The sequence below is a fragment of the Saccoglossus kowalevskii genome, chromosome 9 (assembly GCF_978046115.1).
Source record: "Saccoglossus kowalevskii chromosome 9, keSacKowa6.1, whole genome shotgun sequence".
Taxonomy (NCBI): Eukaryota; Metazoa; Hemichordata; class Enteropneusta; family Harrimaniidae; genus Saccoglossus; species Saccoglossus kowalevskii.
Genome location: NC_140649.1, coordinates 26,365,542 through 26,377,699, shown reverse-complemented (window position 1 = coordinate 26,377,699; position 12,158 = coordinate 26,365,542).

Below are 12,158 nucleotides of genomic sequence, written 5' to 3'. Positions count from 1 at the left end.
GTTCCATTACCACATGCCACGAGATAAGTGTTCTATTTTCTATTGATGTGATAACACGCGTTACAACTTGTATAGCAGCAGTTGTTTCGTGTATTTTTCAATATTCGATTACTTCTCAGCTAGTTATTTCCATAAATACTATATGTGTACTATACACATTCATATATTGTATAATTTAAGGTCACATATCAACCAATCAGATACACGTGAGTACACACACATGATAACACGCACGCAAGTGCACACACTGCAGATGTTCAAACTCATCGCATCACTATTTGTCGCCAACTTAATTCTGATTATTATACATGTATATATTTTACACACGATTCGGCACTATAGACAAAGGTTAATGCGATATCTTTACTATCTAATCTGGGACTTCGATTAACACTGTGCTCTATTTCGTTCAGCATTCATACTTTATGACATTTGCAAATTTTAGTGCAGTACAAACATATGATTAAGTGTACGCGAGTTGCTATTTGGGGTTACGAGAAACAAGAAAACGTCGACTGAAATATTTCAAAGATACTATAGGTCGGCTCATACAATCTGAATTGATACATCTCGACATCGAGTGGTATGTCAGCATGTAAAACGAGATTCGATGTTGGCAGGCGTAATGAGCTAGATTAGATGCCGCCTGTTATCGCGAGATTTTGAAACATTTACGAATATTAGACTAGTGAATCGGCTAGGATGGCTGTGGGCAAGCCTTTCGTACGAGTCCCACGGCAATGTACTGAAGTCATCGAGACAGCCGATTAGTGATGACAAAGACGTGTCAAAGATGTTGCTATTACTATAGTAACTGATAAGAACTCATACGATAACCATTGCTGTATACTGCCTCGAGTTTGTTAATGATGACACTACCTGATAACAAAGAGTTATCACAGTTGCCAGGCTTTTTATTTATGTTACTATGGCATTTTGAACATTTAACGCGATGTCAAGAAAATGAAACACTGTTTGAGGAACACCGTCTCGTCTATTCTCGCTCACAACGAGACCTTGGTGGTCATTCAGTTTGCGCCTGGGATCTATTATGTATATATTTGGCCCAATTGCATTATTGCCATGGTGATTTGATTTATTTCACTGGAAAATGAGTTCAATGATGATAATCTGTCAGCTTTGAATAAGTATGTTTTATCTTCTAGATGTTCGATTTCTGCCAACTAATGTCAGATTTCAAACAGTCAATCTGAATTCTACGTTATTATGGGATCCACCAGAAAATGCCACCGCTGATGACGTCATCTTTTACACAGTACGGTACCAAGAGTATGTCATTTGTCATTTTATCGTTTGTATAGTTTTGTTATTATTCCTTAGAAATATGGATAAAATGTCTTATGTTGTCATTTTAACCCTGACCCTTACTTTATCAGTTGAATAAAAACTATAAACTAGAGTGTGCAGTATAGTTCATTTGCTGTTCATAAATTCGGGAGAACTAAATATTTATGCTCAAATCTCTCAAAAAAATAAAACCGCAAATATTTACCTGATGTTGACTACTAGCTCCTGTGGTTAAGAAACAAATAGCGATTCGCCGTGTTCTGTTTCGCGTCAATTCCGTGAAGGACATACATGTGAGAGTATACACTGCTTAATAGTATAGAAATTATTGGTTATTATCGGAATTCAAAAGACGACTTGGTTAGCCAATACACAGTACTCAAAAATCTTACCACAAATGTATTATAGAATTGCTATAATACTACAACTTTATATGAACTATTGCTATTTTAAAGATTCAAAAGTCGCCGCGCAGAGTGCGTTTGAATTACGTGCGTTATAAATGCTGCATAAGAAAAAAATTAGGTTGAATGTTATTTCATGTCATAACGCCTTTTCTGCGGCATTACAATATAACATTCTACTTGTAGGGAGTCTCAGCTGAGTGAAGAATGGTTACAAAAGCCAGACTGCTATAATATAACAGAAACAGTTTGTAATTTTGGTGCAGATTTTAATTACATCTACACGTACTGGTATGCCCAAATAAGGGTAATGAATAATGTGACCCGATCTGCTGATTGGACAGAACCTGAAATAGTACAACCAATGTTCGATGGTGGGTACCATGTTTATTGTGACATTCGTCATTTCAATCCTGACCTCATAATTATTCACATTGTTTTTAGCGCTTTGACCCAGAACTGTTGAAAAAAGGAATATGCCCATTTGCTCCTGCCCTATCACATAGCATATACAAAATACAGATAGGCAAATGAACTACTAAATTGTCGGTGGGGAACAAGGTATTCTGTGAGTTAATACATAAATATATGTACATTCTTCATGACTAGAGCATAGTATAGGTCCAGCAATGTTTTTTTTAGTTTAACAAAATCTGTTCAACCCAAGCTTCGTTTATAAAACTTCCTGTAGCGAGGCTGGCCTTAGTTACACTCGTAATAATAATTGTATCATTGTATTGTGAGTGTATTAAACAGTAATCAGTAATCAGAACCGTATTGATAATTAAACATTTAACACAGGTATCATCGGACGCCCTGAGTTTACCACAGTAATTGCATACAGCTATCACATCTATTTAGAATGGTTAGCACCAGAGACACCATTCAGTAACTCTGATGGCGGATATCTACGAATGGACGATGTAATGACAGTTAATTACAATTTTACATACTGGAAAATAAACGAAACTAAAACTAAGGTAAATCTATAAGATTGTACATTTGTCTTTATATCATCAAAATATTCGAGCTCGAAAACGCAGAAATAAAATATAATATATTATACTATCTTGTTTCCATTCAAAGATGCAACAGTATTTGGGAGAAGACAACAGCGTAACTCTGATGGAATTAATAGAACCTGTAATGTCTTACGAAATTGTACTCCAGGGTGAAACACAAGGAAAATATGGAATTCCGAGACATATAACAGTTTCCAGTATGTCATTTTATATTAATCCAACTTCAATTTCAACTCCTTGATTAGTCACTAGTACGCGTCAATGGTCAATCTTTCCAATTATTATACAAAATATGCCAGATTATGCGATTTCCTTGGTCAATCTGTGGTCACATGATGTCATATGAAAAAAAGAGAACAACAATGAACAGATAAAACTGATACAATTCAATATTGTACAGTTGAACACATGTTACCCACACATTTATCTGAACACATGCTACTAAGCTCAAAACCAAACAAACCATGGTCACTGGAACAGTGTTGTTTAGGTGACCCAACTTCTCTCACTCTGTTGAAACAAACATATCCTGTTGCCTTATGATTTTCAGTAAGTGCATATTGTACTATTGCGGCATTGTAACACAAACTTTATGTTCTAGATGTTATTGGCGTTCCAACAAATATTAAATATGTGACTGTGAACTTAAACTCCACACTTACGTGGGATCGCCCGATCAACATATATAACGATGAAGATGTATCATATACTGTCAGATACCAAGGGTAAGTATCCTCGTGCGGACATCCGGGCTTTTTCACGGCCTGGCAACCATCACGGTGAAAACAAAGACCGACTCAGAAAACTCTACCTTGGGATAGTTATTGGGACTTTTCTCAACAGTGTAACAAATACCCCTATATGTGCAACATATATACATTCCGTTGCTCAGGATTACTTCAAAGTTGAGTCTGTGCTGTTTCCCCAACTGTTGCCTTCTTCGACGGCGTAAACACATCATGTCATGAAAAGGTCGATGCTAATGCTTTAAAAACAAGAAGTATTCCGCATATATTTATATATTTGATGAGAGAGTACAATAAAAAACAGTGTTCTTCAGGCATAGAAAATTCGCTTTTTGGGTTGGGAGTTACGGCTCTGTGGTTTCGCTTTTGTTTCTATCTTGTGATGGTACAAATCAGGGGCCTTTAGCGGCACATTTCTGTCATATTATCAGGACCGTACTGAGTAGCTGAGTGTCATTGATATTTTATGTTGCTATTGATAGCTATGCAGCCATGAATAGTGATATTTGTCAGTAGTATATGTACAGGCTTTTGAAATAGCATAAACATATAATGGAAACTATTATAAATTATTTGATAAAAGGTTTTGAACTGCAAACTAATAGCAACATCCGTAACACAATAAACCAGATCAATCAATCAAATCATATCCAAGAGTTGTCACAGTTTGCATGTAATTATCATGTAATTATAGCATGGCAAATTGCATGATCTAATCTACTTACAGATGTGGCGACGGTCCTTATCTGGAAAAGCCTGAATGCACAAACATTAAGACTACTGTGTGTAATTTCGGAGCTGACTTTATGTATTATGAAAGTTGGTGGTGTTCAGTCATTCAGTGTACAAGCGTACAGTTTAACAGTACAAGTGATCTAACGCCTCCTGTACATACAATTCCCAGAGAGGCTGGTAAGCATCTGTACTATACATAGCTTTTCTTTCTTGCTTTAAGACAGCAGTGATTATTTTATTTTGATGATTGGATAGTATGACTGTGAATAATGAACTTTGGCGTCGATTTTGAACCTTACTTTGCTAACTGGCATTACCAAATACAGACATTGTTTCGTCTTCGACGTATAAGAGAGACATATTAATGAGCAACTAAAGGCGGATATGTTTAATAAAAATTATGGAGAGATGATAGATAGACAAATTTAGGGAATAAACAACCGCATTTGAATGTTCCAATCAATAATGCACAATTCTCGACTGTGGCTAGTCTCGATTGTTGCTTTGGTTTATTCCGATTTACTAATCTCCCTTTTATTAGGTATCATGGGACCTCCTAATATAACAAACATCACTGCTGGCAGCGATCAGATATACTTGTCATGGAAGGCACCGGAGACTCCGTACACCAATATAATCACCGGGGAACCCAAACTAGTCAGTGATATCATGAGTGTCTACTATAATTATACATATTGCAAAGCAAATTACACAGACTTGTGTGTGAGTATGAATTTTTTTTTCATTATTTTCTGTTTTAGTAAATATATTGACTACACAAACTAAGTCTGATTTGGGATTATGTTTGTCTGTTCCAGTTGAAGATATTGTAATATTTTATTTCTAGCAACATAGCAGTACAGAAACTAAGACGAATATGCTTTTACATGAGTTCATAGAGCCATGGACGTCTTATGACATAAAAATACAAGGCAAGACTAATGGAAACTATGGCATTCCTATAAACCTGGTTATTTTTACCAATGAAGCAGGTAGGGTGATTGAAATAATGTTTTGATAGATGTAAAACCATTATTATATTAATTGTTGTTAAAGTATACTTGTTGAAACTACTATGACTTTCTGGCAGTTATTATACCCCAACGACTGCGAGTACCTAAACGGGAGCTGGTGCAAAGACGAGTAGGGGAAAGTTGTACGATGATTTCGACGGGCTTAATAGGTTTTCCTGCATTTCCATCGCAGGTTGAATGTTATTACAGCTTACGTTTGTTAGTAGCTTCTTCCTGTTGTGTAGAGGTGCATTATTGCTTCATTAAATCGGATGTTGATTTTAACAAACAAGTTATTTGGAATCTCGGTTATAGCGAAAGTCTTCAGGTCTTTGGATATTTACTTAACTTCAAATTTTATTAGCATTGGCAGTAAACCTCATACTGGAACAATGGAGACAAGACGGACAGCGATAATAGATGTGTTAATAATTCGTCCGTCTATAAAATGATTCTTACTAATTATAAACCAATTGAAATTTAACAACTGTTTTATATGAATGACATGCAATTCTGCTAGTTCGGACCACAATTCATAGGTCGTGTCGGTCGGTCGGTTCATTCATTCATCCATCCATTGTAAGCCAACAATATCACACTCACGCAACGCACTGATATACAACAACCTTACAACATTCACAATGCATTAGAAATATATTCTGTATCTAATATATTCCAGCACCGAGTAAAGGAGTGAAAATAGCTATAGTAGAAGTTCAACCACCTGTTTGTGAGGAATCTCCTGACATAAGAAACGTAACAATCAAGTGGAAGGTAAGCCTATATAATTTTGAAATGTCTATAAAAAACATTAAACGCAAATGATCTCATCGCCGAGAGTGAGGGGGCCACGTGACTTCTTTCTGTCCCTCATATAGTGTTATAATATCTCCCACTGGGCATCATGGTGTTTACTGTTTGATTTACCCTTGTAACCATGGTGTTTATAAAAGAGAACGTGATGATGGAAGAGAATGGAACACTATTTGTTTAATGGGCTAAACAAATCTCGTAGCTATCTCAATCTCATCAATGTCTCTGTGCCCATTTGTGTCGGAGGCCCAAGTCTTCAACGACATTGAGTATTTGTCATCAGAATGTTGTATGCAAATTTGTGCAATAATGAAGACTTGTATTATTACATTAGTAGTTTAGGATGGACTATAGGTACGACCATGAGGGCGCTGTTCATATTGGGATGCGATGACGTCATACGGGGATGGATGACGTCACAATGGGAGGCCGTGCATAGATGAGCATAAATAATGACGTCACAATGGGAATTCGTGCATAAATTAGCATAGATGAGAACCATGGCCGTAAAGGGGTTCATTTGAATTAGGATGACGTCACAATGGGATATTGTGCATACATTTGCATACATAAAATTGATGTGAATACGAGGTCGTGTCGAGTTCATCGTGAATACATTTGCATAAATTACCATCATTTTTTTAATTATTTTTTTTAATTATTTTTAATAATTTTTAATTATTTTTTTTAATGCAAAACAAAACAATACAAAAACAAACTGTATACAGATGACCATAAATAATGACGTCACAATGGGAATTCGTGCATAAATTAGCATAAATGAGCGTCCTTGGCCGTAAAGGGGATAATTTGAATGAGGATGACATCACAATGGGATATTGTGAATACATTTGCATACATAAAATAGATTTGAATACGAGGTCGTGTCGAGGTCACCGTGAATACATTTGCATAAATTACCATCATTTTTTATTATTATTATTATTTTTTTTTTATTTAATTATTATTTTTTTAATTGAATGTTTTTTTAATTTTTAATTGGACGGGCGTGGACGTCACGAAAGATTTTTCAGAATGTATCGTAGATGGCGCTTACGGCCTTTACGGCCATGGACGCTCATTTATGCTAATTTATGCACGAATTCCCATTGTGACGTCATTATTTATGCTCATCTGTATACAATTTGTTTTTGTTTTGTTTTGTTTTGCATTAAAAAAAAATAATTAAAAATTATTAAAAATAATTAAAAAAAAATAATTAAAAAAATGATGGTAATTTATGCAAATGTATTCACGATGACCTCGACACGACCTCGTATTCACATCAATTTTATGTATGCAAATGTATGCACAATATCCCATTGTGACGTCATCCTCATTCAAATGAACCCCTATAGGGCCATGGTCCTCATTTATGCTAATTTATGCACGAATTTCCATTGTGACGTCATTATTTATGCTCATCTATGCACGGCCTCCCATTGTGACGTCATCCATTCCCGTATGACGTCATCGCATCCCAATATGAACAGCGCCCTCATGGTCGTACCTATAGTCCATCCTAAACTACTTACATTGGTATTAAATATTCATGCTCAAATAAATCGTAAGAAAACAATTATGGAAACTTAAGTTAGTATGGCTTCAAATAATACATTTGTCCGCCAATCGCCAAGATTTCGGTTCTTTCGCCGTGGTTTGGTCATATCTAATACTTTCTTCTGGGTGTTGAGAGATTGGGTCAAAGCATCCTCGAATGTTCAGTCTTGATCAACGGAAAATATCAATCGGTTAGCTTTTTTTCAGTTGTCAGTAGGTTATTGGCATTCAAATTAACGGTATTGGGAACGGAAAAAATAAAAACATATATTCGATTTAGTTGGCCTGACAGCCCGATCAAGTCCCTAAGTACATATTTCTCCTGCGACATTGGGATTTACCGTAAAGCCATATGAAGGAGATATTTCAGGAAGCATGTACTATGTCGCCTGGGTTAATTATCATGTTGTAGGAGTTATTTATAAAAGCACTCCCTTTGCATGGCATGCATTTGCGGCGGGTTTACGTAGTCCAATATCTTAAACGGCTATAGCTGTGAAACAACAAACCACTTGGTGGAATTACTTCATTTAATTTCAAAACAAACATCTACTATTTACATCATGGATTCAAATGCTGCCTCAAAACAGACACGTATCATAGTATATAATATCATATCATAACTGTTTTATCGCAAAATTTTTTATCTGTATACATAGGAAACTTACTTGATTGAAATTTAATTCAATCCTGTGAAGCAAAACAATAATATGAACAACGAAAGTGTATTGTAATTCCATTGCAGCCCATAGACGAGGAAGATCATAATGGAGTGTTAACACGTTATGAAGTACACTATAGCTACAGTAATACCACTTTACAAATACAGAACATTACAGATGTCAGTGCCACGTCTACACTGCTTACTGATCTATATAGATGGGAACAGTATTATATCACAGTCAGTATCTGTACTAGTGCTGGATGTACGGAGCATAGAGATGCACCTTACGTTTTAGAACCTGATAAAGTAGGTAGGTTGCATTATGTTGTGCTACTGTGATGATCATTGCTCAATCACGACACTAATTAAATGATGGCGATGGTGAAAAATTACTATATAAGGTTATAGAATTAATAGTTCTTATTTCCAATATAGCTCTTGGTTCTCCGAGTAAAATCCAGGCAGAACTAACATCGTGGAACTCATTCAACGTGTCATGGTTACCACCTGATAATGATGAATGTATTGTTGGTTACAACGTGAAGTGTGAGAATGGTTGGTCAGCTACGAGCGTGTTTGTTCGTGATGACCTCTATGTAAATTTTACCAATCTCTCAGTATCTTTTTACACTATATACGTGTCGGCTGAGATATATTCAAATTACAATTCATCTGTGAATGGTTCTCGTGTAGTAATCAGGATAACAATTCCAGGTATATATACTATTTATATATGTGTGTAATATAATATTCAATTCACCAGTGTTTGGGTACCATGCAGTAACTGGTATAAACATTGCAGGTATGTATACTATACTATATATGTGTCTGCAGGGATATATTCAGATTACAATTCATCAGTGCTTGGGTACCATGTAGTAACTGGTATAAACATTGCAGGTATGTATACTATACTATATATGTATCTGCAGTGATATATTCAGATTACAATTCATCAGTGTTTGAGTACCATGCAGTAACTGGTATAAACATTGCAGGTATGTATACTGTACTATATATATATGTTTGCAGTGATATATTCAGATTAAAATTCATCAGTGCCTGGGGTACCATACAGTAACTGGTATAAATATTGCAGGTATGTATACTGTACTATATATATGTCTGCAGTGATATATTCAGATTACAATTCGTCAGTACCCGGGGTACCATGCAGTAACTGGTATAAGCATTGCAGGTATGTATAATATACAATATATATGTCTGCAGTGGTATATCCAGATTACAATTAATCAGTGCCTGGGGTACCATGCAGTAACTGGTATAAATATTGCAGGTATGTATACTGTACTATATATATGTCTGCAGTGATATATTCAGATTACAATTCATCAGTACCCGGGGTACCATGCAGTAACTGGTATAAACATTCCAGGTATGTATACTGTACTATATATGTGTCTGCAGAGATATATTCAGATTAAAATTCATCATTTTTTGGGTACCATGCAGTAACTGGTATAAACATTGCAGGTATGTATACTGTACTATATATATATATATATCTGCAGTGATATATTGAGATTACAATCCATCAGTGTTGGGGTAGCATGTATAGAATCAATCATCATAGAACGAGGTGAAGGAAATCAGTCACCCTAGAATACAATGTTCATTGTTTAAAGAAGTGTAAGACATTAACACCTAGATCACACTATCCAATTATGTAACCACTGGAAGACTTTTAAAGATTCAATCACTCTCAGTTAAAATGCCGATAGAAATGTTGGGAGACTAGTATAGAATCTGTCACCATGAACAATGTTCATGACTAGAATGTTTGGGTGATTTCTTAGAGAGTGGATGGTGTTGTTGGAACAACTGCAGGGGTCATTCACCTTAGCATACAGTTGGGTGAAATTGTTTGTAAAATTGTAAAAAAATGCTTTACAAACCAACCTGTTAGGGCGGCAAACCAACCAGTTAGGGTGGAGTTTAAGAATTATTTAATTTGAATACTATATATATTCATTTTTTCTCAATTAAGAAATTGATGAACAATTTGTAGGGAATCATGGGCTTGGATGGAATTGCTGGAAGTCATTTAGGTAGTCGCCATGGAATGAAATGTTCATGTATAAATTGTTGAAACACTTGTAAGGAACAAATCATCATTTGATCACAATGTCCGTAAATTGCTGAAAAACTTTCAAGTAATCTTTCCTCGTAGATTGCAGTTTCCATGAATGGAATTATTAAACGATTTGTCCATGTATAGGATTTGTGACCTATAGGAAATAAATCGCCATAAACTGTAATGTTATGGTCGGAATTGTTATATAATTGAATGTGTTATATAACCAGTAGGAAATAAATCGCCATATAGTGGAATGTTTATGCATAGAATTGTTGGAATACGGATTAATCACCGTGATTACATACTCAGTGAATAAAATTGTTGGAAGACGTGAAGAAATAAATTCACCCTAGACGGCAAATTGCAAAGAGTGAATGTTCAACCTAGAAGGCAAAGTCCATGAAATAGATGACAATCAATCAATCAGCGTACAGGAAATCGATCAGCCATGCGCTTTTCTCGGACGGAGACGGAATTTTAGACCTCTAGATTACAATAACTTTGTAACCAGTCACCCTGCATTGAACTGTTTGAAAACTTGTTTTGTATCAATTACTCAGACTGCATTATCTAGTAAAATTATTGCTAGACTAGCCAAGAAGGCCATGGAATTCTAAAGGAAGATTTAAAGAGAATCAATAATTCCTCAATGCAATTTCCATTGAGATGAGATATACAAGATATTCACAGTTAGATTCAGATGAAGTATAAATAATCAAATCCACTACTAGGTAATTCAAAGCTAACTGCCCCGTTTCATTCATTAAGGTGGCAATAGGGGTAAAATGTGGTAAAATTATGATTCGTGTATTCTAAGCTATCCTGAACATTTATATCTGGGTGAATACGGTAGTGTGTATGCCATACTAATCATTGTCTAAGGTATTATCTGACTGTCAAATTCGCAATTGACACATAACACATAACTTTGGTAGCGCTGGAGGCTAGATGATCGCATCTCAAGTTGTCTTCATCTGTTTTGTCTTCTAATTATGGCCATAATTTTTCACATGTTTTACGACTGATGCTGCCTTAAATTATTACAGTACCACTTCACAGAACGTTATGTGTTCCTTTGGTGTCAGAAAGAAACATGATTCCAATGAACAACTTATACAATTAAAACAAATTTAAAACGTTATTTAAGCTTGGATAATTGTATTTCATTTTTTACATTCTTATAGGCACTAATGCAGCCACTAATGCGGGCACTGCTATAATTGTTGTGACATTGGTAACATTATTCTTATTAATTTTCATCTGCTTGCTGCTGGCAATTTATCATATTAAACGTGATGCTATTATAGCATTTGTTTCCAATCCACTACCACAAAAAGTATGGCAAGATTATATGGTAAGTGACGATATATTATTATGGAAATATATATGTAAATATATCTAGTATCTTTAGATGCAGGGATATACATGTCCCATTATGATTCAGACTTGTTCCTCAATGCGCTTTGCCCTCCAAATGTCGCATTTCTTTTTTGTGAGTATTTGTGTCGTTAGAACATCACCCATTTTGACTATAAAACCTCAATATTTAAATTTTAAAATTAAAAAAAAAATCGTTTATAGTGATTTCCCCACTTCTGCACAAATTGTAAAAGCGTTATAAATGTTATTATTATATTAAATACATCAATAGATTAATTTGAATTAAATGAATAGCTGACGCCACTTTGAACTCTATATTTACGTTGGTATATTATTAGCATTATAAAATGCAAAACAAATGACTGTTGCTGTTACAAATGTGTTTATTTATTCATGGAATATGTTCACAGTACAG